Raw genomic sequence first — 27966 nt, 5'->3', positions numbered from 1 at the left:
TACTTAGAAAATCCACTGTAGGAATGGTATACTGAGGTGGTTCACGGGAGGGGGGACAACACACTTCAGGCCCCAAGGCCCCAAATGCTTGATGCTGAAGGATCCATCTCATCTCCTTTGCCTCTTTGTTTCGCCACATTCTCTCCCACTGCAAACAGACTGAGCTCAGGAAGCTGGGATAGCTAGTCCAATGTCTGGAGGAAGTCCCAGCTTCACACTCCCAGAAATAAATTGACAGCCTGCTCCAGTCATCTGTACACCCACAGAAGTGAAAAAAAGCCTACTGGTCTGTTGTGTCAAATGCTAATCCCTGTGCCAATTAGCACTACAACAGGGATAGGTACAAAACTTACTGGGCATGGTACACATATTTAGCCCTTAAGTAACCAGAAAATGAGGACTGGACTCCTTGTTAAATACACTAGAAGCAATGATTTCTCACTATCTGTAAGTTAACTTATGCTGATTTCATATACTGAATCCAAGAATCTCAAAACCAGACCAAAAAATCCAGTAAATATCCAATTCCTTTTATTACAATAATTAAGTGTTGGGAGGGAGTCCCTAAGTATTCAAATTATCTAGCTTAAAAATACAATCTGAGAATTAGCAATACTACTACTAAATGTCAAAAATAAGGAATCAATCCCCTAGCAGTGAACCAGTGCCCTTGATTACAGCAAAGTCCTATCACAAAAGAAAAAAGGAAGAGAGACATAAAAGACAATTTAAAGGACAAATATGTAAGTTCAGCAGGAAACACGGCAGTCTCATTTTAATACTTCACTCAATGATGGCACAAATCTAAAACTAAAGGAGAGCATGAGCTTCCTGCTATTGGTGCTCATATAATCACCATAGCAATGGTTAAAGTTCATATACCACTCCTGAAGCTAAACATCCCTGGAGAAACGCTTCCTTCCTCTAAAGAAGTTTATTTCAGTGGAAAGGAATGCAAAACTTCCTGGCATATCTAAGTTTTAAATTACTTTGTTTCATGGGTAATCATTTCAAAACAACTGAGCGTTGAATAAAAAGCCAGCAACCTCAAATTCTTTGCTGATTCATCACTCAGTTTAACTCCGAAGTTTGTTACAACTCTAGTTTTTTATCTTTCCTGTACTTCCAGTCCCATGCAAACTGTTTTGTTTTTTTTTTTTTAATTTTTTGACAGGCAGAGTGGACAGTGAGAGAGAGAGACAGACAGAAAGGTCTTCCTTTGCCATTGGTTCACCCTCCAATGGCCGCCGTGGCTGGCGCGCTAGGGCCAGCGCACCGCGCTGATCCGATGGCAGGAGCCAGGTACTTCTCCTGGTCTCCCATGGGGTGCAGGGCCCAAGCACTTGGGCCATCCTCCACTGCACTCCCTGGCCACAGCAGAGAGCTGGCCTGGAAGAGGGGCAACCGGGACAGAATCCGGCGCCCCGACCGGGACTAGAACACGGTGTGCCAGCGCCGCAAGGCGGAGGATTAGCCTAGTGAGCCGTGGCGCCGGCCCCCATGCAAACTGTCCCCTAAACAACTGCACTAAATGCAGATGTATACTCAAAATTCAATTCAAACAACGACTCTATATTTAGTAGTATGTTGTATTCATAAAATACAGAAAAGGATCCACTTCCTACTAACTTATCTTTTAAGCTCAATCTGAGGCAAAATAATACTCTTTTTAACAAGTAGCATGTTTATGGTTATGAGAAAGAATTAAATACAAGATGTTTATTATTTCTTACTAAAAAGTTCTGTAAGATTTTAAGAATACTGCTATTTACACAAAAAAAAATGAAGTGCTGCAAATGATGCCAGAGAGAAGTTAAGGTCCTTGCTTATAATAATTATAAGAGCCAATACACATTATTTTAAAGGTTTATTTATTTATTTGTGAGGCAGAGTTACAGAGAGAGCAAGAGAGAGGGAGATCTTCCATCCACTGATTCACTCCTCAAATGGTCACAACAGCTGGAGCTGCACCTATATGAAGCCAGGAGCCAGGAGCCTTCCAGGTATCCGACATGGATACAAGGGCTCAAACACTGGAGCCATCTCTCACTGCTGTCCCAAGCCATTAGCAGAGAGCTGGATCAGAAGCACAGCAGCCGGGACTCGAACCAGTGACCACATGGGATGCTGGTGCCACAAGCAGAGGCTTAACCTACTATGCCACACTGCCAGCCCTGCCAATGCACATATATTAGTTATTTAATATTATAACAACCCTATAAAGGTAGGTGCTATTATTATCAATGTTCTACAAAGAGGGAAATTAAGGCACAAAGAAATAAGGTAACTTGCCCAAGCCACAAAGCTAACCAATAAATAATTTATAGATGCAAGTTTAAACCATATAATTAAGTAGAGGGCCGGCACTGTGGAGTACCAGGTAAAGCCGCAGCCTGCAGTTCCTGCATCCCATATGGGTGCCAGTTGAGTCCCAGCTATTCCACTTCTGATCCAGCTCTCTGCTGTGGCCTGGGAAAGCAGTAGAAGATGGCCCAAGTCCTTGGGCCCCTGCACCCACGTGGGAGACCCAGAGGAAGCTCCTGTATCCTGGCTTCGGATAGGTGCAGCTCCGGCCATCGCAGCCATCTGGGAAGTGAACCAGCAGATGGAAGACTCTCTCTTTGCCTCTCTCTCTATAACTCTGCCTTTCAAATAAATAAATCTTTAAAAAAGAAAGAAATTAAGTAGGAATAGCACATAAAATAAGGCCAATTCCAAAACAAAAGGGCCAGTGACAAAGCTCTCCATCTCAAAAAGGCAGAAAAGCAGCATAAAGTAAGAGAAATAAAGGGGGCCGGCACCATGGTTCACTTGGTTAATCCTCTGCCTGTGGCGCCGGCATCCCATATGGGTGCCGGGTTCTAGTCCCGGTTGCTCCTCTTCCAGTCCAGCTCTCTGCTGTGGCCTGGGAGGGCAGTAGAGGATGGCCCAAGCGCTTGGGCACCTGTACCCACATGGGAGACCAGGAGGAAGCACCTGGCTCCTGGCTTCGGATGGCTGTAGCAGCCATTTGGGGGGTGAACCAACAGAAGGAAGACCTTTGTCTCTGTCTCTGTCTGTCTCTAACTCTGCCTGTCAAAAAAAAAAGAAAAGAAAAACCTGTATTCTCAAATCACACAAAAATATTAAAAAAGTGACTCTTTTTTTTTTTAAGATTTACTTATTTATTTGGAAGTCAGAATTACACAGAGATAAAAGGAGAGGCAGAGACAGAGAGAGGTCTTTCATCCGCTGGTTCACTCCCCAACTGGCCACAACAGCCAGAGCTGCGCTGATCCAAAGTCAGGAGCTTCTTCCGGGTCTCCTACACGGGTGCAGAGGCCCAAGGACTTGGGTCATCTTCTACTGCTTTCCCAGGCCACAGCAGAGAGCTGAATCGGAAGTAGAGCAACCGGTACTCAAACTGGCACCCATATGGAACGCCGCCACTGCAAGCAGAGGCTTTACCCACTTTACACAGCGCTGGCCCCAAAAAAAGTAATATTTCTTAAAGAAGAAACTTTTAATATTTGAGAAGCACACTCTAGAGCAAGCTCATATTAAATGTCAGCACTTTGAAAATTAACTTTTCATCCCTAAGTATTATGCCTAAAGTATATATAACAAATAGCCAAAAGGAATTCTCTGTAATATTCTACAGTGAGTACTACCATACTTACATGTTTTGCTGAGAAACAGAAAGTTCTAAAATAATTAAAATGGGCCAATCTATCACTGTGGCATATTCACTTTGGCCTTATCACTAAAACATATTTTCAAACAACTTAGGTGTTTTCTTATCTCTCAAACAAGTTTCAACAACATGAGAAAAAAGGCATGCTATTTCCACACAGAGCCAACAGTTAAGTGATTTTTGGTAGTGATTATGGAAGACTAATCTGCCATGGATAAAAACTTACAGCTACGAAACTAAATTTAGAAATGGAGCTGCAGGGGCTGGCAATGTGACGCAGCAGGTTACTAGCATCCCATATGGACACCGGTTTCAGTACTGACTGCTCCACTTCGATCCAGCTCCCTGCTGGTGCGCCTGGGAATGCAGCAGAGAATGGCCCCTGCACCCATATGAGAGACCCGGAGTAGGTGACCGGCTCCTGGCTTTGGCCTGGCCCAGCCTCAGTCGTTGCAGCCATCTGGGGAGTGAACCAGAGGATGGATGGTCTCTCGCTCTCTCTCTCTCTCTCTCTCTGTCTCTCTGTATCTCTCCTCTGTCTCTGAACTCTACTTACAAATAAATAAATCTTTAAGAAAAAAAATGGAGCTGTAGTAACTCTATTCAATAAAAGCCCATCAGAATTAGTATCTACTTCAGAGCACTAACGCAGGTCCATTTTCATACTATCTTTCTCCTAAAATGTGCAATGCTAGTAGGCAAAGGGTCTGTTCCTCAAAACTGAACAGATTCTCATCTTGCTCTGGTTTCTTTTGGTCTGTTCAAGTATGAAACAGTAGCTACAGTGTCTGACATGAACATGATACTTTGCTTACTACTGAGCTAAGTATATTCCCTTAGCTCTAGAAAACTGATACAGCATTGAGCTTCTAGAGTTAACCTGTAGTCACTATAAAGCTAATCTCAACAAGGCCCAGAGAAGGAAAATGGCACTACAATCCACAACAGTCTAACGTTCTGAATCCTCGATCCCAAATCTTACAAGATATTTGTGGGGGGCAGATATCTTACTTGTACTCTATTGTGGAAGTTCCTTCTAACTATGTACCATTACTCCCTAGAAGTACAAGTAAGATCCCATCTTGGTTTCTTGGCTGCCTTTTACTGATGTAATCATAGCATGAAGCTTTGAAATATGATCCTGGGCTAGGTCATTCTCTTCAAAGTGTCTATCATTACTCCCTGGTGAGTCAGCTTCCGGACTGCTGCCAATGTGTTTTTTGTTGAGTTTATCATGAAACCATATTTCTGTAGAGTTGGAACAGTGGTCAAAACACTGCATTTCAAAAAAGCTCCCTTAAAATGCCTTACAGATACCTACACAAGCAAATCACTCACATGTTTGAGTAAAAAAAGGGATACTAATACAAGGATGTTGTGCAGTATCATGTTTAAAAAAATCTCATGTACAAGTATCCAAAAATGTCCTATAAATATCCCAAAAATTTTGAGTAGATTTTATACAAATAAGTACATTTAAAAATTGTTAAACCCTTGAGGAAGGAAAAGTCACCTTAATTTGTCTGTATCGGGTAAGAACTTTGAGGTTAATAAAAACTTGAAATACCCCAGAATTTCTTGAAAAGCCATCAAATATCGTTGAAGAGAAAAAAATCTATTCTATTGTACCTTGTTAAGAAACCCATAAAATAGGTTTTGTAATCCTTAATTTTGACAAGGTAAAAAAATGCTGGGAATAGGAGGAGGAGTAGATGGAAACCAACTGAAGTATTCCACAGGGCAGAAATGGGTTAGCTCCTAGGTCCAAATAAGTTTTGGTTACTGCTTTCAGAATATGCAAAGTGAGATTAAATAAATATTCACATATGGTCTTGGTCTCTTTAAAAGTTACCAAAGTCTGTCCTATAAACGTTAAAAACTGTCATGGGAGCAAACGCTCAGTTGAACTGGACTTTCAGATGCTCTGTTTAGGTTTATCAATAAGTAGAAAATGATTTCTAAGAAAGCTAATATATACAGATCAACAGGCTGAAGAAACTTGTCAAAGTTTCTTCAAACATAATCATCAATAGTTCTAGTGTATAAGTTTTTTTTTTAAAGATTTATTTATTTGAAAGACAGAGTTACAAAGAAAAAGAGGGAGAAACAGATCTTCCATACACTGGCTCACTCCCCAAATGGCCAGAGCAGAGCCAGTCCAAAGCCAGAAACCAGGAGCTGTTTCTGAGTCTCCCACGTGGGCGCAAGCGCCCAACCACTTGGGCCATCTTCTGATGCCTTCCCAGTCACATTAGCAGGGAGATGGAAGTGGAGCAACCTGGACTCAGACAGACACCCATTTGGGATGCTGGCATAGCTGGTAGCAGCTTTACCCATTACACCACAGTGCCAGCCCCAGTGTATAAATCTTAAATATGCACCAAAACTCCATAAAAGTTGTTTTAATATACACTAAGGGGAAAGATGTACATATACAATAACAAATATAAACACTTGGAATACATAAAATATATACTTCTACAGAGCAGCTATTATATTGAAGGCAAGATATTCCCTAACAATTTGATTGCATTTAATTTGGAAAGCTTGAAAGAACTTTAGCTTAGACCAAGGAAGTTCTTTATCCAGACAAAATACCCCATGCCCTCTAACTTACATCTCATAATTCCCTAAAGACTTATTTATGCATGTGGTAAAGAGCTCAAGAGGTACTCGCTCATCTATGAAATTTCAAGATGATCTCCCTTTCATTTATACTAGGATATGTGCTGACTTCCTATATTATTGCCTATATCACTAAAACTGGAAAATGCATAAGCTTCTTACTGCATTCTTTTTTTAAAAAAAAGATTTATTTATTTATTTGAAATTCAAAGTTACACAGAGAAAGGAGAGGCAGAGAGAGAGAGAGAGAGAGAGAGAGAGAGAGAGAGAAAGAGAGGTCTTCCATCTGCTGGTTCACTCCCCATTTGGCCACAACAGCCAGAGCTGCGCCAATCCAAAGCCAGGGGCCAGGAGCTTCTTCCGGGTCTCCCATGTGGGTACAGGGGCCCTAGGACTTGGCCCAACTTCTACTGCTTTGCCAGGCCACAGCAGAGAGCTGGATAGAAATGGAGCAGTCAGGACTTGAACTGGCGTTCATATGGGATGCCGGTACTGTAGGCTGGGGCTTTACCCACTACACACAGCACCAGCCCCTTACTGCATTCTGATGGAACAAAGAGCGCGGCTCAATAGGCTAATCCTCCGCCTGCAGTGCTGGCACACTGGGTTCTAGTCCAGGTCAGGGCTCCAGATTCCGTCCCGGTGGCTCCTCTTCCAGTCCAGCTCTCTGCTGTGGCCCAGGTCCTTGGGCCCTGCACCCGCATGGAAGACCAGGAGAAGAACCTGGCTCCTGGCTTCGGATCAGCGCAGTGCGCCGGCAGCAGCGGCCACTGGGGGGTGAACCAATGGAAAAGGAAGACCTTTCTCTCTGTCTCTCTCTCACTGTCCACTCTGCCTGTCAAAAAAAAAAAAGAATAAATAATGGAGGGCAGCAACTTGGTGTTATTTAAATCTTGGTACAATGTAAATTTCCCACATGTCATTTGTAACAGTGATTAAAAAGTTTACCCTCCAACACCCACCCTCCTTTTCAGCCTGTCGTGAAGCTCCAAATACCTAACATATTCATACTTAAATGTCTAATTAATTTCATATTTAAAACCAAGACAGACAGACACAAACACACACTTCAACACTCTCCATCTCCATCTTCCTGCCCGAATCAACTTCCCTTGTTACTTCTGTTCTTGGGCTCAAAATCTATCATCTAAGAATATTCTTGCTTTTTGTATGTACCTTCCAGCTCTCAGTACTGATCCCTCCTGAAAAGGTGTGTTACTACTGTGTGGCTGTTTCCACTGCACTTACAGGAACAACAACCACAACCAGCAAATATGGAGTGGAGATATTGTTGTTACCCCATTTTAAAAATGAGAAAACTAAAGCACAGAGAAATTAAGGAACTTGCCATGATTAAAAGCAAGTGGCCGGTGCTGCTAATCCTCCGCCTTGCGGCGCCGGCACAACGGGTTCTAGTCCCAGTCGGGGCGCCGGATTCTGTCCCGGTTGCCCCTCTTCCAGTCCAGCTCTCTGCTGTGGCCAGGGAGTGCAGTGGAGGATGGCCCAAGTGCTTGGACCCTGCACCCCATGGGAGACCAGGAGAAGCACCTGGCTCCTGCCATCGGATCAGCGCGGTGTGCTGGCCGCAGCGCGCCAGCCCTGGCGGCCATTGGAGGGTGAATCAACGGCAAAAGGAAGACCTTTCTCTCTGTCTCTCTCTCACACTGTCCACTCTGCCTGTAAAAAAAAAAAGGCAGGTAAGCAGCAAAACCACTATAAACCCAAGCCTGAGCGAGTATTCACCATACTAAAGTACAACAGTGCAAACACATCCAACTTGATGTCTAGGTCCAATCACTAGTTCAGCTACTCACTAGCAGTGTAGCCTCAGACAAGTCTTGACATCTATGAAACAATCTACTCACCTGTAAAGTGGGAGTAATAACAGAGCCTGTATTGCCTACTTAACAAGGATGCTATGAAGACTAAATGTGCAACTGACACAGCTAATTAAAATTCTATTTGTATTAGTGGACCCACAGTTGCAAGTTCCATATTCCCATGGGTTTTTTTTTTTTTTGGGGGGGGGGGTCTGTTTTCGTTTTTTGGGTTTTTTTTTTTAATTAATTTATTTATTTGAAAGTCAGAGTTACACAGATAGAGAAGGAGAGGCAGAGACAGAGAGGTCTTCAATCCACTGGTTCACTCCCCAATTGGCCGCAACAGCTGGAACTGTGCCAATCCAAAGCCAAGAGCCAGGAGCTTCTTCTGGGTCTCCTACCCAGGTTCAGGGGCCAAAGGACTTGGGCCATCTTCTACTGCTATCCCAGGCCATAGCAGAGAGCTGGATGCGAAGTGGAGCAGCCAGGACTCAAACCGGCACCCATATGGGATGCTGGTACTACAGGCTGGGGCTTTACCCACTATGCCACAGCAATGGCCCCGGTTTGGTTTTTTTAAGATTGATTGATTGATTTGAAAGGGTTAACGCCCTGGCCTGAAGCGCTGGCATCCCATAGGGGTGCTGGTTCTAGTCCCAGCTACTCCTCTTCCAATCCAGCTCTCTGCTGTGGCCTGGAATAGCAGAAGATGGCCCAAGTTCTTGGGCCCCTGCATCCACGTGGGAGACCCGGAGGACACTCCTGGCCCCTGGCTTTGGATGGGCACAGCTCTGGCCGCTGCAGCCAATTGAGGAGTGAACCAGCAGATGGAAGACCTCTCTCTGTGTCTCTGCCTCTCTCTGTAACTCTCTCAAATAAATTAAAAAATAAATAAAAATCTTTAAAAAAGAAAAAAAAGAATCTTGGGGCCGCCACTGTGGCATACTGGACTAATAAGCCTCATCCTGTGGCACAGGCATCCCATATTGGCGCCAGTTCCAGTCCTGGCTGCTCCTCTTCTGATCCAGTTCTGTGCTACAGCCTGGGAAAGCAATAGAAGATGTCTCAAGTACTTAGACCCCTGAACCCACATGAGAGACCCAGAAGCAGCTCCTGGCTTCACATCATCCCAGCTCCAGCCGTTGCGGCCATTTAGGGAGTGAACCATTGGATGGAAGACCTTTCTGGCTCTCCCTCTGTAACTCTACCTCTCAAATAAATAAATAAATAAATCTTTTTTTTTTTAATCTGATTCACAATTTACACTACAAGATCGTTTAAATAATTGACTATTCTCATTCCAGAGTATTTTTTAAATATTTATTTATTTGAGAGACAGAGAGATCTTCCATCCATGCTGGTTCACTCCCTAAATGGCCACGACAACTGGGGCTGAGCCAAGCTGAAGCCAGCAGCCAGGAGCTTCTTCTTCTGGTTCTCCCACATGGGTGCAGGGGCCCAGGTACTTGGGCCACCCTCCACTGCTTTCCCAGGTGCATTAGCAGAAAGCTGAATCAACTAGGACTCCAACCGGCACCCATATGGGATACCAGTGCTACAGGCTCAGCTCCAGCCGTTGCGGCCATTTCGGGAGTGAACCAGCAAATTGAAGAGCTCTCTCTCTCTCTCTTTCCCTCTCTCTGTAACTCTGCCTTTCAAATAAATATATAAATTTTTTAATAAATCTTTTTACAAAAAGAAAATTTTGCTAACACTAAACATCAAAAAAAAAAACAAACTTTTGAGTATCTGAAAACTAGGATCTGTAATTCTAACAATTTTGATAACAATGCAATAAAATATTTAAATAACTAACGGCTTCTACATTACCCTGCAATCTCCTCTTACTACTAATCTACATCATTGTTTCATTTTAAAGAGTCTGCGATCAACAATGTGCAACATATTAGCTACTAGTAACATGTTACTATTTAAATTTCAATTAACTGGGGCCAGCGCTGTGGCATAGTGGGTGAAGCCACCGCCTGCAGTGCCAGCATCCCATATGGGTGTCAGTTCGAGACCTGGCTGCTCCACTTCCGATCCAATTCTCTGCTGTGGCCTGGGAAAGCAGTAGAAAATGGCCCAAGTCCTTGGGCCCCTGCACCCACTTGGGAGACCCAGAAGAAGCTCCTGGTTTCAGATCAGCACAGCTCCGACTTTTGCGGCCTTCTGGGGAGTGAACCAGTGGATGGAAGACATCTCTCTCTCTCTCTGTCTTTACTTCTCTCTGTAACTCTGTCTTTCAAATAAATAAAATTTTTAAAAAATGGCTTTTCAACCCAATGCAAAATATCAAGTAGCTTTTAATAATTAACACTGCGGGGCTGACACTGTGGTGTAGCTGGTAAAGCTGCTGCCTACAAGGCTGGCATCCCATATGGGCGCCAGTTTGAGTCCCGGCTGCTCCACTTCGATCCAGCTCTCTGCTATGGCCTGGGAAAGCAGTAGAAGATGGCCCAAGTCCTTGGGCCCCTGCACCCATGTGGGAGACCTGGAAGAAGCTCCTGACTCCTGGCTTCGGATCGGCGCAGCTCCACGCAGTGTGGCCATCTGGGGAGTGAACCGGTGAATGGAGGACCTCCTGTCCCTGCCTCTCCTTCTCTCTCCGTAACTCTTTCAAGTAAAATAAATCTTTAAAAAATAAATTTCAATTAATTAAAATTAAATGAAATTTTAAATTTCATTCTTTGGCTGCACCATTCAAACTTCAAGTGCTCAACATCTAGACAGCAGAGATACCAAACATTTTTATCATCACAGGAAGTTCTATTGAATATTTATGGTTCTATACATGCTATTTCATCTCCTACTCACTTCTTAGTCCCTTAGAAGCCAACCTGTCAAAACTAAAAAATATGGGGGCCAGCGCTGTGGCATAGCTGGTAAAGCTGCCACCTGCAGTGCCAGCATCCCATATGGGCAGCAGTTGGAGTCCCAGCTGCTCCACTTCCAATCCAGCTCTCTGCTATGGACTGGGAAAGCAGAAGATGGCCCAAGTGCTTGGGCCCCTGCACCTGCATGGGAGACCCAGAGGAGGCTCCTGGATCCTGGCTTCAGATCGGTGCAGCTTTGGCCATTGTGGCCAACTGAGGAATGAACCAGCAGATGGAAGACTTCTCTCTCTCTCTCTCTCTCTCTCTCTCTCTCTCTCTTTCTTCCTTCCTCCCTCCCTCCCTCCCTCCCTCCCTCCCTCTCTAACTCTTTCAAATAAATAAATCTAAAAAAAAACATGATGACCAATGACTAGTACATATGCAATTACTGTACTTTCTTAACCCTCATCTTCCTTGGACTCACTCAAGCTCAGTTAATTCTCTCACTGGGAAATGTCCCCTTCTCCCATGGCCTCCATCTTATCTCATTAACTTAATGTTCAGCCTTTTTTAATTCTATCTTCTCCTACTCCACTAAAAGTGATCTGTTCTTCTAGGCACAAGATCTCATCAAGACTCTGTGTTGTGGCACAATGGTCAATCCAGTGCTTGGGACATCCATATCCCATATCAGAATACCTTGGTTCAAGTCCCAGATCTGTTCCCAATTCCCTGCCTCCTGCTAATGCACACACTAAGAGACAACAGGTGATAGCCCTGGTACTTGAGTTCCTGGTTCCTGGCTCTGGCCTGGCATAGTACCAACTGTTTCGGGACATCTGAAGAGTGAACCAACAGACGGGCCAACTCTCCCTATCTCTCTCTCTGCCTTTTAAATTAACAAAAGATAAAAATTTTAAGCAAAAAGCAATGCATCAGGCAATTCTTTTTGTAACAACAATTCAAAAAGAATCTTACAGGTCTGGTGTTTGGCCCAGTGGTTAAGACAATGGTTTGGGGCGTCCACATTCAATACAGAAGGAATGCCTGATGCCCAGCTCTGCCTCCTGACTTCAGCTTCCTGCTAATGCAGATGACAGCAATGACAGCTCGAGTGACTGGGTTCCAGCCATACTCATGAGAGACCCAAAGTGAGTTCCAGGCTCCCAGCTCTGGCCTGGCCCCACCCCAGCTACTGAGGGTATTTGGGGAGTGAACCAGTAGATAAGAGATCTTTGTCCACTTCTATCTCTGTATTTCTCAAATAAAACGAAAATAATTATTTTCAAAATTTGAAATACAGGGGCTGGCACTGTGGTGCAGCGGGTAAAGCCACCACCTGCAGTGCCAGCATCCCATATTGGCACCAGTTCAAGTCCCAACTGCTCTTCTTCCAATCCAGTTCTCTACTATGGCCTAAAAGAGCAGCAGAAGATGGCCCAAAGGTTTGGGCCCCCACACCTGCATGGGAGACCTGGAAGAAGCTCCTAGCTCCCAGCTTTGGATTGGCCCAGCTCCGGCCACTGCAGCCATTTGGGAATGAACCAGTAAATGGAAGACCTTTCTCTCTGTCTCTCCCTCTCTAGCTCTCTGTAACTCAACCTCTCAAATAAATAAATAAATCTTAAAAAAATTTTTTAAATACATTACCCACAGCAAATAAATCTCAAGTTTTTCAAGTTGCAGAATATACATTTTAAGGTAATATATATAGGTAGCATATATATATTAAAGCACTATATATGGTACTATATTTACATATACACATATTAATATACATACTAAGGTACTATATATAAACACTAATACTACAGGTTAAAATTTTATTTATTTACTTATTTATTTTAATTCTTTGAACGGCAGAAAACAGAGAGACAGAGAAATATCTTGCATTTACTGGCTTACTCCCCAAATGCCCAAAAGAAACAGGAGTAGGCCAAGAGCCAGTGACTTACTTGATCCAAGTTTCCCATGTGAGTAGCAGGACCCAAATACTTGAGCCATTGTCTGCTGCTTCTAAGGGTATGCATTACCAAGAAGCTATAATTCAGACCAGAGCCAGGACTTGAACCCAAGCACTGGATGTGGGCATACCAAAAGGTATTTTTAAAGAAAAAAAAAAAAAGACTTATTTCATTTATTTGAAAGGTAGAATTACGGGGCTGGGGGTGGGGGATGAGGAAATAGAGCTCTTCCATCCGCTAGTTCTCTCCCCAAATGGCTGCGAAGTCTGGGGCTGGGCCAGGCCAGAGCCAGGAGCCAGGAGCCTCTTCCAGGTCTCCCACATGGGCCCAGGTGTCCAAGGATATTAGTAGAGAGCTGGATCAGAAGTGGAGCAGCCAGGACACAAACCGGCACCCATATGGGATGCCGGCATGGCAGACAGCAGCTTAACCCGTTACACCATAGCACTGGGCCCCCCTCAAGAGGTATCTTAAGCACTACACTAAACACTCACTCCCTATAATTTTTTTTAAAGATTTTCTTTATTTATTTATTGAAGAGGCAGAGTTCCAGGGAGAGGGAGAGACAGAGAGAAAGGGCTTCCACCTGCTGGTTCAATACCCAAATGGCTGCAACAGCCAGAGCTAGGCAGATCCAAAGCCAGGAGCTTCTCTCAGTCACCCATGGATGCAGGGGTCCAAGGACTTGGGCCATCTTCCACTGCTTTCCCAGGCCATAGCAAAGAGCTGGATAGGAAGTGGTGCAGCCAGGACTTGAACCGGCACCCATATGGGATGCTGGCACTACAAGCAGAGGCTTAGTTCACTATGCCACAGCACAGGCCCCTCACTCCCTATAATTTTTAAAAACAAATGTAAACACATCCTTGAAGCAAATCTGACACCTATTAACTCAATCTATTAAATGAGGTATTTGCTACTTGTTAAATTATTCTCAGTATTTTTAAATCTTTTGAAATATTTAAATTCTACCTTTAAAAGACTAAGTTGTAGAATTTGGGGAAAGAGAAGACAGTCTTTGGAGATGTCTATATGGGTTTCTTCTTGACAAGCCTATTATTATTTACTATAAAATTTCCCAAAACCCTCAAGGGCACACATTTGGCTGGAATGCCCATGTCCCAAATCAGAGTTCATGCATTCAAGTTCTGGTTCTAATCCATATTTTAGCTTCCTGTTCATGCATACGCTGGGAGGCAGCGAATAGTAACTCAAGTAGCTGGGTCTCTGCTACCCATAGGAAAATGTGTAATCAGTTCCTGGCTCCTGGCTTCAGTTAGGCCAGGCCCAGCCCCAGCTGTTACAGGTATCTAGGAACCGAAGCAGCAGACGGGATCTGTATTTATCTTTTTCTCTCTTTCCCTCTCTCTTTCTCCTTCAAATAAATAAAGAAAATTTAAAAACTAAAACCCAAAAATTTATATTAGCACTTACCGTTATTATATCAACTGTTCTTCACCTTCAGTATTATTCGTTGAAAGTATAAAAAGACAGGCATTTAGTGCACTGCATTCCCAAGAATCCTGGCTCCTCCACTTCCAATCCAACTTCCTAGTAATGCACACTCTGGGATACGGGAGGTAATGGCTCAAGTACTTGGGTCCCTGCCACCCACGTGGAAAACCCAGAATGAGTTTAATGAGTACTGGGCTTGCGGCTTCGGCCTGCCCCAGCTCTTCTGCATTCACACCAGAATCAACTATACAGTCTGCTTCAAGAACCATTATCCAGGCCAGTGCTTTGGCACAGCCGGAACCGTGGCACAGCGGGTTAAACCCCTGGCCTGAGGTGCCAATATCCCATATGGGTGCCAATTTGAGTTCCGGCTGCTCCTCTTCTGATCCAGCTCCCTGCTAATGTGCCTAGGAAAGCAGCAGAGGATGTTCCAAGACCTTGGGCCCCTGCACCCGTGTGGGAGACCTGGAAGAAGCTCCTGGCTCCTGGCTTCAGATCAGCTCAGCTCAGCCATTGTGGCCACTTGGGGAGTGAATCAGCAGATGGAAGACCTCTCTCTCTCTCTCTCTCTCTCTCTCTCTCTCCCCTTCTCTATAACTTTTTCAAATAAATAAATTAAATCTTAAAAAAAAGAACCATTATATACACAAAGAACAACTAATACACACATTTTTAAATAGCATCTACTACTTTTTTTGAGAGAGAGAGAGAGAAAGAGACAGACAACAGAGATCTGTCATCTACTGGTTCTGTTCATCTACCTGTCAAGGCCAGGGCTGGGCCGAGCCAAACCCCAGAGCCAGGAATGCATATCCAAGACTCCCACATGAGAGGCAGGAATCCATTACTGTCCCCCAGGGGTCTGTATGCATTAGCAGTAAGTTGTAGTCATGAATCAGAGCTGAAAATCAAATCCAGGTATTTTGAAATGGAAGGCAGGCATCTTAACTGCTAAGCTAAATGTCCACTCCAGCATGTATTATTTAAATAAACAAAACATACATATATACATATATAGAGTCTTACCAGTAGACGGGACATACACAGTAAAAGGAATTACATCAAGGCTAATTTTTTTCTCCCTTTGAAAATATATTTAGGCCGGCGCCGCAGCTCACTAGGCTAATCCTCCGCCTTGCAGCGCCGGCACACCGGGTTCTAGTCCCGGTCGGGGCGCCGGATTCTGTCCCGGTTGCCCCTTTTCCAGGCCAGCTCTCTGCTGTGGCCAGGGAGTGCAGTGGAGGATGGCCCAAGTGCTTGGGCCCTGCACCCCATGGGAGACCAGGAGAAGCACCTGGCTCCTGCCATCAGATCAGCGCGGTGCGCCAGCCGCGGCGGCCATTGGAGGGTGAACCAACAGCAAAAGGAAGACCTTTCTCTCTGTCTATCTCTCTCTCTCACTGTCTACTCTGCCTGTCAAAAAAATATAAAAATAAAGAAAGAAAGAAAATATATTTAATAATTTTTATTTGCTTTATTTATTTGAAAGAGACAAGCAGACAGACCTCTCATTTGCTGGTTACAACCAAAATGCCACAGCAGCTGGGTCAGGATGAAGCCGAAAGCTGAGAACTCAATCCAGGTGTCCTAGGTAGGTGGCAGGGACCTAATTACTTGAGTCATCTCCTGCTGCCTCCCAGGGCACACAATAGCAGGAAGCTGGAATTGGGAGTGGAGTAGGAATTTGAACTCAGACATTCCAACAGAGTATGCAGGTATCCCAAGTGGCCTGCCCCTGAAAATATCTTAAGGTAAAGGAGAACCTGAAAGGTTGATCTAAATTTTTTTATAAGATTTATTTATTTATTTGAAAGTCATAGTTACACAGAGAGAGAAGGAGAGGCAGAGATGGAGAGAATTCTTCCATCCACTGGTTCACTCCCCAACTGGCTGCAACGGCCACAGCCGCGCCAATACGAAGCCAGGAGCCAGGAGCTTCCTCTGGATCTTCCCATGCGGATACAGGGGCCCAAGCACTTGGGCCATCTTCCACTGCTTTCCTAGGCCATAGCAGAGAGCTAGATCAGAAGTGGAGCAGCAGGGTCTTGAACCAGCACCCATATGGGTGCTGGCATTGCAGGCAGCAGCTTTACTTGCCACAGCCACAGCGCCTTGATCTAAAATTAATGACCTCTCACAAAAGTATGTTCTTTGCACATTAGATAAACAAACAATATAAACACACAAGGCCGGCGCCACGGCTCACTAGGCTAATCCTCCACCTAGTGGCACCGGCACCTCGGGTTCTAGTCCCGGTTGGGGCACCGGATTCTGTCTCGGTTGCCCCTCTTCCAGGCCAGCTCTCTGCTGTGGCCTGAGAAGGCAGTGGAGGATGGCCCAAGTACTTAGGCCCTGCACCCCATGGGAGACCAGGAGAAGCACCTGGCTCCTGCCTTCGGATCAGCACGGTGCGCCGGCCACAGCACACCAGCCATGGAAGCCATTGGAGGGTGAACCAACGGCAAAGGAAGACCTTTCTCTCTGTCTCTCTCTCTCACTGTCCACTCTGCCTGTCAAAACACACACACACACACACACACACACACACACACAAAAGCTAAGTGTTGGTTTTACAATACTATAACTTATTTACATGTATAAATAAATACCTAAGAGTTTAAATACTTATTTCATAAATACTGATAGCTTACTCTGTACTAGACAGTGTATTAAGTGCTAAAGAATGAGAGACGGGGCTGGCACCATGGCTCACTTGGTTAATTCTCCGCCTGCGGCACCGGCATCCCATATGGGCACCAGGTTCTAATCCCAGTTTCTCCTCTTCCAGTCCAGCTCTCTGCTGTGGCCCGGGAGGGCAGTGGAGGATGGCCCAAGTACTTGGGCCCTGCACCCGCATGGGAGACCAGGAAGAAGCACCTGGCTCCTGGCTTTGGATGGGCACAGCACAGGCCGTAGTGGCCATCTGTGGAGTGAACCAACGGAAGGAAGACCTTTCTCTCTGTCTCTCTGTCTATAACTCTACTTGTGAAATAAATTAAAAAAAAAAAAAAATAAGGCCAGCGCCGCAGCTCACTAGGCTAATCCTCCGCCTTGCGGCGCCGGCACACTGGGTTCTAGTCCCGGTCGGGGCACCGGATTCTGTCCCGGTTGCCCCTCTTCCAGGCCAGCTCTCTGCTGTGGCCAGGGAGTGCAGTGGAGAATGGCCCAAGTACTTGGGCCCTGCACCCCACGGGAGACCAGGATAAGTACCTGGCTCCTGCCATCGAATCAGCGCGGTGTGCTGGCCGCGGCGTGCCAGCCGCAGAGGCCATTGGAGGGTGAACTAACAGCAAAGGAAGACCTTTCTCTCTGTCTCTCTCACTGTCCACTCTGCCTGTCAAAAAAAATTTTTTTTAAATAAATAAATAAATAAATAAGAATGAGGGAGATAGGGCCGGTGCTTTGGCATAGAGGGTAAAGTCATGGCCTGCAGCGTCGGCATCCTAAACGGGCATTGATTCGAGTTCCAGCTACTCCACTTCCGATCCAGGTCCTTGCTAATGTGCTGGGAAAGCATTGGAGGATGGCCCAAGTCCTTGGGTGCTTGCATCCACATGGAAGATCCAAAAGAAGCTCCCAGTTCGGCCTTGGCTATTACAGCCATTTGGGGAGTGAACCAGCAGGTAGAAGATCTTTCTATCTTTCTTTCTCTCTCTCTCTCTCTCTGTTTTTTTCTGTCTCTACTTCTTTGTAACTCTTTCAAATAAATAAATAAATCCAAAAAAAAAGAGGACAATAACAGTCATCAGTCCCTAGTTCTGCAGTTACCCCTTTAAATATGTCAAACACTAGGCTCATGGCCTCACGCAATCACACCCTAGATTAAATGATGGTCTCAAATCCTTGAGAGGATTTAAGAAGATACATGTGAAAGTAACTTACAAATCATGCTAACTAATGTAGCCTTTTGCTAACTAATTGAGCCTTTTGCTCAAAGCACTGTTTACAGCTATCACCTTCTATATAAATTATCTCATTACTTTTAGCTGGCAAAAATTGCTTATCTCTAATATTTTAAATATTATCTTTCTCTGACAATGATCCATATGAAACAACTGAAATTACATTCCCCATAATGGGAAGAGAGAGAGACTCATTTTTTTAATACAAAAAGCATTATTTCCTGACTTCCTAACTTAAGGAAGCACAATTTGAAAGTGACTTATTCCAATTTAAGAAAAAAGTTACTATTTAATCCAAGATTCATCATGGAAAGTTTCAGCCCAAGAAAGCATTTTTAAAATGTTACAGGCTTAGGCTCTTCCAAGTGGAATTAGAGTGACAGGTTAATTGTGGTACTTTGCAAGCAAAGAAATGTAAGTAGCAATTATTCATCCCCTTACTCAGTCTCTAAGATCTAATCTCTTAAAAAAAAAAGATATATTATAATCAAACTGATTTCCATAAAGCACAGATTTTTTAAAATATACTCTATACAGTATCAATTCTTCACATCTAAGAGAAGTAGACCAATGATTTAGACTATTCCTTTTCCTATGATTTGTCCTTTTCAAATTCAGACACTCCACAATGAAAAAAAGTATCAGAATGTTGCTTCTAAGTTTACATTTCTACTTATTACAGATATGACTCTCAAGAGCAAGGAAACTGTAAATAGTCATAATCCAACTGAACTGGACCATCCACAAAACTATAGAAATACCAAAAAACAACCATCCATACAGCCCAATATTAAATCTTTTAAAAAAATTACTTATTTCAAAGGCAGAGTTACAAAGGGGGAGAGACAGACAGACAAATCAGCCATCCACTGGTTTACTCCCCAAATGGTCATAATGGCCAGAACAGGGCCAGGCTGAAGCCAGGAGCCTAGAACTCCATCTGGGTCTCCAATATGGGTGGCAAGGGCCCAAGTACTCTGACCATCTTCCACTGCTTTCCCAAGTGCACTAGCAGGGAGCTAGATGGTAAGTCAAGAAGCTGGGGCTCAAACTGGTGCTCATGAGGGATGCTGGTTATGCCACAACGCTGGCCCCTATTCCAAACTGTTAAATTCCCAACAAGTTAAAAATGGTAAGTCACTAGCAAGAACATACAAAGTTCTATGCTATCAATAGGAGATTTAAAACACACATACTCTTAACTTCCATTGCCCACTTTTAAGAATTTATCCTAATGTTAGCATAAGTGTATAAAAATATCCAAACAAATTCATCACAGCACTGTTTTAAGATAAAAATTGGCAATGTCCATTTATAAAAGGGAATTGCTGTAAACTATGATTCATCCATATACAGAATATGGACATTCATTAAAGGAATATGATTACACACGGGAAGTTATTCTTTCAGAAGTGTTTCAACAGATAATATGTAAGAAAAAACACTAAGGCACAAACCACTACACACAGGTGAGATTATAAATCATGTCTACTTTTTTTTATTCTCCTAGGTTGTCCCAAATGGTTTTTGGTTTTTAACACTGAAAATGTACTATAGCTTTCATAATCAGAAATTACTTCATTATACTTATCATTTCCAAAACTTTTTTAAGATTTATTTATTTATTTGAAAGGCAGAGTGAGAGAGAGAGATCTTCCATCCCCTGGTTCACTCTCCTAATGTCCACAATAGCCAGGGCTAGGCCACATCAAAGCCAACATCCAGGACCTCCACCTGAGTGGCAGGAACACAAGTACTGAGAACATCATTTGTTGCCTCTCAGGCACATTAGCAGGAGGCAAGATTAAAAGCACATAGCAGCCAGGACTCAAACCAAGCACTCTAATATGGCATGCCAATACAACAGGATTCTCAATTCCTCCTCTCATACTTTTAGAATGCTTTTGGTATACACCATTCCATTTGATCCTACCAGACAGCCTGAGACATAAGTAAAAGACTGTTCTTCACCCTTTTACTAATGAAAGAATTGGAGCTCAGAAGGGGTTATGAGCTTGCCCCAGAAAAAAGGGCTAATGAGGAGCACATCTAGGCTTGAACCCAAAACTTACTGGTCTATCCATTCTCATGCTACAATAATTTTCATTTTGTTATTTTTTTTTTATTTGACAGATAGAGTTAGACAGCGAGAGACAGAGAGAGACAGAAAGGTCTTCCTTCCATTGGTTTACCCACAAATGGCTGCTACGGCCGGTGCTGCGCCGATCCAAAGCCAGGAGCCAGGTGCTTCCTCCTGGTCTCCCATGCGGGTACAGGGGCCCAAGCACTTGGGCCATCCTCCACTGCCTTCCTGGGCCACAGCAGAGAGCTGGACTGGAAAAGAAGCAACTGGGACTAGAACCAGATGGGATGCCAGCAGAGGATTAACCAAGTGAGCCATGGCACCGGCCCCAATAATTTTCATTTTGAACAACTGATACAAATACGAACTTAAATGATGTATTAAGCTTCCAGAAACAAAAATGAAGATGAGAGCATAACACCAATAATGGCATCATAAAATTCAGATTAAAAATTGCAATGATAGCGGCCAGCACTGTGGTGCAGCAGGTTAACACCTCGGCCGGAAGCACCGGCATCCCAAATGGGTGCCGGTTCAAGACACAGCTGCTCCACTTCTGATGCAGCTCTCTGCTATGGCCTGGGAAAGCAGTACAAGATGGCCCAAGTCCTTGGGCACCTGCACCCATGTGGGAAACCCAGAAGAAGCTCCTGGCTCCTGATCAGCGCAGCTCTGGCTGTTGTGGCCAACTGGGGAGTGAACCAGCAGATGAAGATCTCTCTCTCCATCTCTGCCTCTCCTTCTCTCTGTGTGTAACTCTGAATTTCCAATAAATAAATAAATCATTTTTAAAAACTGCAATGATATATTAAAATTACTAGAAGAAACACTTCAATACAGTATGGATTTAATCTCATACTTTGTCTTAGATCATTGTTTCACTGACTATAAAATTACATATAAATTCACCATAGAAGGGGCCAGCATTGTGGTGCAATGGGTTAAGCCACTGCTTGCAATGCTAACATCCCCTATGGGTGCCAGTTTGAGTCCTGGCTGCTCCACTTCCATACAGCTCCCTGAAAATGCACCTGGGAAAGCAGCAGAGGATAGCTCAAGTGCTTGGGCCGCTGCACTCAAGTGGGAGATCAGGAAGAAGCTCCTGGATCCTGGCTTTGGCCAGGAGGTCATTTGAAGAGTGAACCAGTGGGATGAAGATCAAGATTGATCGATCTCTCTCTCCCTCTCTCTTTCTCTCTCAATCTCTGTGTGTGTTATAACTCTATCTTTCAAATAAATACAACAAATCTTTTAAAAAGTTCATCACATAAAATTACACAACTGGAAGGTCTGTAAAAAATAATGTGTCTTTAGCCACATGAACTGCACAAACTTCTCCCAAACCATTCTTAGTTTTGTGGTTTCACACCAAATTATGAAGTTCCCTATGTGAAACTCAATTTGATTTCAACACCAAATGAATTACAACAGCACAAGCATGCTGTTTCTGCAAAATACTTGCAACATTCACTCAATTTCGGACAATGTCTAAAATTCTTAAGGTAAAAGCAGAATCCAAGACAGAATGTTTTCTGTTTCTTTTAAATCAAAATGATCAGCCTAGCTCATAAGATGAACACCAAAAAATATTAGAAATTATTAAAGATTCTCAAAATTGGGCTAGAGGAACTACTTGAGGTCAAGTATAGGCCCAATTGTATAGATGAGAAAACAGAACCCAGAGAAGTTAGGTGGAATTAGAACCAAAGTCAGTGTAGTCAGTGTGCCAATCCAGAGCTTCCCACTGCTCCATACTACCTCTAAGTGCAGTAAAATGGGCTCTCAAAAAGTAGTGGGTAAAGCTGCTGCCTGCAGTGCTGGCATCCCATATGGGCGCCAGTTCATGTCCCGGCTGCTCCAATTCTAATCCAGCTCTCTGCTATGGCCTAGGAAAGTAGCAGAAGATGGCTCAAGTCTTTGGGCCCCTGTACCCACGTGGGAGACCTGGAAGAGGCTCCTGGCCCCTGGCTTTGGATCAGCGTAGCTCTGGCCATTGCAGCCAATTAGGGAGTGAACCAGCAGATGGAAGACCTCTCTCTCTCTTTCTCTCTCCCCCTGTCTCCCTCTCTCTCCCTCATCTTCTCTCTGTGTGTAACTCTTTCAAATAAAATAAATAAATCTTAAAGACAAAAAAAAAAAAAAAAAAAAAAAAACCTTAAGATATATTAAGCCTCAAACACTAGGAGGGACCAGCACTGTGGTCTAGTAGACTAAGCCTCCTCCACCTGTTATACCAGCATCCTATATTCATGTCCTGGCTGCTCTTCTTCCAATCCAGCTTTCTGCTATGGCCTGGGAAAGCAGTGGAAGATGGCCCAAGTACCTGGGCCCCTGAACCCACATGGGAGACCAAGAGGAGGCTCTTGGTCCCTGGCTTCAGACAGGTCCAGCTCCAGCCACTGAGGCCATTTGTTGAGTGAACCAATGGATGGAAGACCTCTCTCTTTCTGTCTCTCCCTCTCTCTGTCAGTAGCTCTGCTTCTCAAATGAATAAATAAAATCTTTAAAAAAAAAAAAAACACAAAACTAGAAGACACTCAAAGATAGTCTTTAGAAAACAATCTCTTGAAGGAATATCAAAGATTACAAAGACTGAAAACTGGCTTTTCGGGGCTGGTGCTGTGGCACAGCAGGTTAACGCCCTGGCCTGAAGCGCCAGCATCCCATATCGGTGCTGGTTCTAGTCCCAGCTGCTCCTCTTCCAATCCAGCTCTCTGCTATGGCTTGGAGTAGCAGCGGAAGATGGCCCAAGTCCTTGGGCCCCTGCACCCACGTATGAGACCCGGAAGAAGCTCCTGGCTCCTGGCTTTGGATCAGCACAGCTCCAGCCATTGCAGTCATCTGGGGAGTGAACCAGAGGATGGAAGACATTTCTTCTGTCTCTACCTCTCTAACTCTGCCTTTCAAATAAATAAATTTTTTTAAAAAAGGCTTTTCAATCCAATGCAAAATATCAAGTAGCTTTTAATAATTAACACTGCGGGGCTGGCACTGTGGCATAGCTGGTAAAGCTGCCACCTGCAGGGCCGGCATCCCATATGGGCGCCAGTTTGAGTCTCGGCTGCTCCACTTCCGATCTGGCTGATATGGCCTGGGAAAGCAGTAAAAAATGGGCAGCCCAAGTCCACGGGCCCCTGCACCTGCATGGGAGATCCAGAAGAAGCTCCTGGCTCCTGGCTTCAGATCTGCCCAGCTCCAGCTGTTGCGGCTATCTGGGGAGTGATTCAACAGATGCAAGATTTCTCTGTCTCTGCCTCTGTCTCTCTGTAACTCTGCCTTTCAAATAAAATAAATAAACCTTTTAAAAAAAAACTAACACTGTTATCAACCATCATAACTGTTCTTTTACTATTCCCATTTTACATTACCAATCATTCACACAAAAAGTATCTGAGGGGCTGGCCTGGCACAGAGGGTTAAGCCACGGTTTCAACACCAGTATCCCACACTGAGGCACCAGTTGAGTCCTGGCTGCTCCATTTCCGACCCAGCTTCCTGCTAACTTGCCTAAGAAAGCAGCAGAGGATGGTCCAAATACGTGAGCCCCTACCACCCACATGGGAGACCTGCAACCATTTGGTGAATGAACCAACAGATGAAAATACCTCTGTCTTCTCTGTCACTATGCCTTTCAAGTAAGTAAATGAGAGGATTGAATATGCTGAGAACGGTGCTGCTTGGTACTGGGGCCATCAGGGAACAAAAACAAACATGGCCTCTAACTCTTGCAGTGGACAGCTGGATGTACCTTTCTAAAATATTACTCCAGGACTTGACAGGCTATTGACCAAACTCCCTCACTACCTTATACAACTGTGCACTTTCTTCTACCTCTTGCACACTTATACCAACTACCACACCCCTCTGCAAACAGGAATACTTCCTCTGGTAACTCAGCATTCCACTTCACCATAGAAGGTGTTAACCAGAACTTCAAAAGATTTTTTAAATGATTTTACCACTCCTCACAGCCCGAGGCAAATTTCAAGAACTTTTCACAAGTCACAGTAAACCTTGCTGGTTCGCAATCCTGATCTCAAATGACTGCTAACACACCCATCCTATAGTCCACTTTACTAGAAACCTGAGTCATCTAGATGGCTTAGGAGCAACCATGACAGTTCAGGAGCAGCCATGGAGCAACCCTAATGTTGGGATGTTGGGAAGAAGCACTCTTTAATTCAATGCAAGATATCAACAGTTTTTAATAGCACTGCTGTCAACCATTATAACTTCCTTTTTCTGTATCAACACTATTCATTTACTCAAAAAATATCTGAGGTTCTCGGCAGTGTGGTGTAGTAAGTTAAGCCTCTGCCTGTGGTGCCTGCATCCCATACAGACCCAGAGTCAAGTCCTGGCTGCCCCACTTCTGATCCAGCTCCCTGCTGCTGAAGGTCTGCAAAAGCAGTCGAAGACAGCCCAAGTGCTTGTGTCCCTGCACCTAACTGGAGACCCAGACGAAGCTCCTGATTCCTGGCTTTGGATCGGCCCAGCTCCGCCCACTGTGGGCATTTGGAGTGAACCAGCGGATGGAAGACCTCTCCGTCTGTCTCTCCCTCTCTGTCTGTAACTCTGCCTCTCAAATAAATAAATAAATCTTAAAAAAAAAAAAAAAGTCCAAGAGCACAGGCTCTGCTGAGAACTGTGCTGCTGGGTACTGGGGACAGCGGGGAACAAAAACAGACATGGCCTTTGGCTCTTGCAGTGGAGCCAACAGCAGACCTACTGCCTCTCTTCCTCAGCTTCTTTCCTCTGGATTCTTCAATACATCTGTGGCTATGACTCCAGATAAGCAGCATCTAATTTTATCAAGTGTGTTCCTAACAACTTGTGCACAAATAACATTTGGCAACAAACCTGTTTTCCCTACATACATCCACTATTGTCGCTCCCCCTCTTCATGGAGGAACGACACAGGACCCTGCGCTGTTCTTTTGTCTGCTCGGCCCTCCCCGGGTTTGCTGCTGGTTCTTCCCGGGTTGGCTACTGTCCCTTCCACCTCCGTGGAAGGGCGGTTCCCCCTGGCCACTTTCCCCACTTCCGCAGGGGAGCGGCATACCGCCGGCCGGCTCTCTCGGGGGCTGCACAGGTGTTCCTCAGGTGTTCCCCTTAGATGTTCCTGGTGCATGCCGTCTCTCTCCTCCTTTATAGTCCTCCTCTGCCAATCCCAACTCGGCTGCCCACACGCCGAGTACGCTGCTCTCCTCCAATCAGGAGCAAGTCCTACAGTTTATTGGCTGAACTGGAGGCAGCTGTGTAGAAGCTGTTTTCTTCTCTCCCAGCGCCATACTGTGGGAGAGCAGATGCATAGAATAAGTCTTAATTCCAGTAACTCAGTCTAGTCCGAGTTGCTCCCCACAACTATATTTTAAAAGACGTTCAATTTGCAGTTTTCGGTTTCTCGTGCTTCCCCTTCTCCACTGCCACTAAAATCCTTGAAGATCTATACCCAATTAAAAGCATTCTCAGAAGTCATTTAATTAATGGAAATTCACATACCAGGGTAATTGCAATCATTCACTGCAATCATTCATGCAGTTTTGAAAGGGTGGATCACCAGGTGCCATTCTTAAGAGATTTTAATTCACTAGATCCTGAATGAGGCCCTGGAATCAGCATTATAGGCAGCCCATAGTACCCTGTAGGTTGCACTGAACCAAGGAATCTGGCATATAAGCTGAGCAACGCGGGTTCTTCTATGGCCTGCCAGTAACTGCAGGTGAGGCTGCACCACTGTGCTGGCCACCTGAACTGCTCTGGGTCACCTCGAAGTGAGGGAGGTAATCAGAGCTGGAAGAGGACTTCATTTGGTAACCAATCTAAAATTCTAGAACCTCCAAATGCAGTCTAACATCACATACTCAACTGGGTTTACTGAAAAACAGTGTCATTCTGTAAGCTCTTCTACCCACCCAAGTCTCAGGCCCTAGGAGAGACTTTCTGCATGCCACCAACACACCTTACTTGGTTTCCTAACAAAACCAGGGATCGAGTCTCCCGCCCAACAGAAACAACCCTGCATGTGAAAAGGGGAGGTCTTCCTCACCTCCCCATGGACAAATCACAAACATTTTACAGAAAAATATGACCTGTAATTCAACCCAGGCCTCTGGCTGGCATCGCCATTCACATCCGAGAAAACAAAATTGAACTAAAAGTATGCGGACTTTGAGAGGGGCCAAACATTGTTCATGAAAGAACCGACGTCTGACAACAAAGCAAACGTCAAGATACTCAAATAGTGGAGAATTGAGGCCTAGATCTGAGGAAGGCACCCGAACATCAGTATTTAACAGGCGTCAAGATCTGGTCGATAATGCATTACACGACACAGTCAAAACCCACAAGTAGGATGATCAGAAGAGTTTATTAAGGTGACCATAAAATCTACCCCATCATTTGGAGATAAGTTTTCTAGTCCGAAGTACAACCAACAATACCAATTTATGCAAGGCCGCGGAGATGCAATACACCAAGCACAATGTAATCTTTCGCGGAGCTGTCGGACCAGCGCTCCCGGAGCTCCCTCAACCGCCCCCGAACCAATCCTTCCCACTCAGCTGCACTGCCAGGTCAGGAGGGTGCCCTGCTGCCCAGCCAGGCGGCCACTCCTCCTTCCCACAAGTCCCGGGCCCGCACGGCTCGCCCCGGGATTCCAATGGCCCCCGACCTCCTCCTGCCTCTCGCCACGGCGGACTCCCGCAGACGCAGCCCGGGGCGGCGGACACACACCCACTGCCGACAGTCTGCGGCTATCTCCCCAGCGCGCTGCGGGGACAGACCCTAACCCACCGGCTGGTCCTCGCCAGGTCTGGGAAGGCCGCCCCGGCCCGGGACCCCGCCTCCTCCGCGCCCAGCGTCCGGGCCGAGCCGAGCCGGGCCGCTGCGCTCCCACCCGCCTCGCCCACCCCGGGTGGTGGCGGGCGGCCCACCCGGGACGCCAGACCCCTGCGGGCCGCCGCCTCCTCGGAGGGTGACAGCCGCCGCGTCGGGGCCGACACCGGCCCCTCCTCCAGTTCCTCCTCACTCCGGCGAGGAGACTAGGGGTGGGCTTCTTACCGGACGGCAGGACATGGCGAGGCCCGCCTCCGCACGGCCTCCTCTGCCACCCCACGAGGCTCCCAGCCAGGGGCCACGGCGGGCAGCGCCTGGGCCGCTGGAGCGTCTAGTCCGGCAGCTCCTCCGCCGCCGCCGCCGCTGCCGCCGCCTTCTCACAACCACAACAACATGGCGGCAGCGGCCACACAGAGCGCGCTCCCGACATCGAGCCGGGCCGCGAGCGGGGGTGCGCGCGCACGCTCGGCATTCAGCGGGCGGTCGGGAAGGGGGGGCGATGCGGGCTGAAAGGGGCGGGGCCCGGCGGCACAGGCCACGCCCACGCACCTGGGCGGGGCTGCACACTCGCTGAAATCCCTCGGCGGGAGACTGGTAGCGGAGTTTCAAGCTGGTAACAAGGCCCGGCTAGACGGATGGGAAATAGGCCGAGGAAGGGTCGTGAACGAATCAGGAGAAAGAAAACCAGAGATGGTCCTACGGACTTTTACAAGGCGTCTTTTCCTAGCCCTGGCCTGGAGATACCAGCTCAGGCTACTTACCAGTGAAATAGAACAATGTGGTGCACTTCA

The 27966-nt window shown here is 45.6% G+C and overlaps 1 protein-coding gene across 32 annotated transcripts in view; it reads right to left on the bottom strand.

The window, feature by feature from the left end:
- MTMR3 (myotubularin related protein 3) overlaps positions 1-27699 on the bottom strand; it is a 142464-nt gene extending 114765 nt beyond the window's left edge. For 8 of the 32 annotated variants that reach the window (XR_016227326.1, XR_016227329.1, XR_016227327.1 and 5 more), the window contains exon 1: positions 27401-27660. The gene's annotated coding sequence lies outside the window, so the exon portion shown is untranslated. Of the gene's footprint in view, positions 1-27400 lie in introns of all 32 variants that reach the window. The other 24 variants (XR_016227323.1, XR_016227325.1, XR_016227328.1 and 21 more) reach the window with 7 other exon arrangements.
- Positions 27700-27966: the final 267 nt, after the last annotated feature.

The sequence above is a fragment of the Oryctolagus cuniculus genome, chromosome 21 (genome assembly GCF_051225735.1).
Source record: "Oryctolagus cuniculus isolate XC-2025 breed Fujian yellow rabbit chromosome 21, ASM5122573v1, whole genome shotgun sequence".
Classification (NCBI taxonomy): domain Eukaryota; kingdom Metazoa; phylum Chordata; class Mammalia; order Lagomorpha; family Leporidae; genus Oryctolagus; species Oryctolagus cuniculus.
The sequence above is the reverse complement of the archived record's forward strand: the minus strand, read 5'-3'. Positions and strand labels throughout refer to the sequence as shown.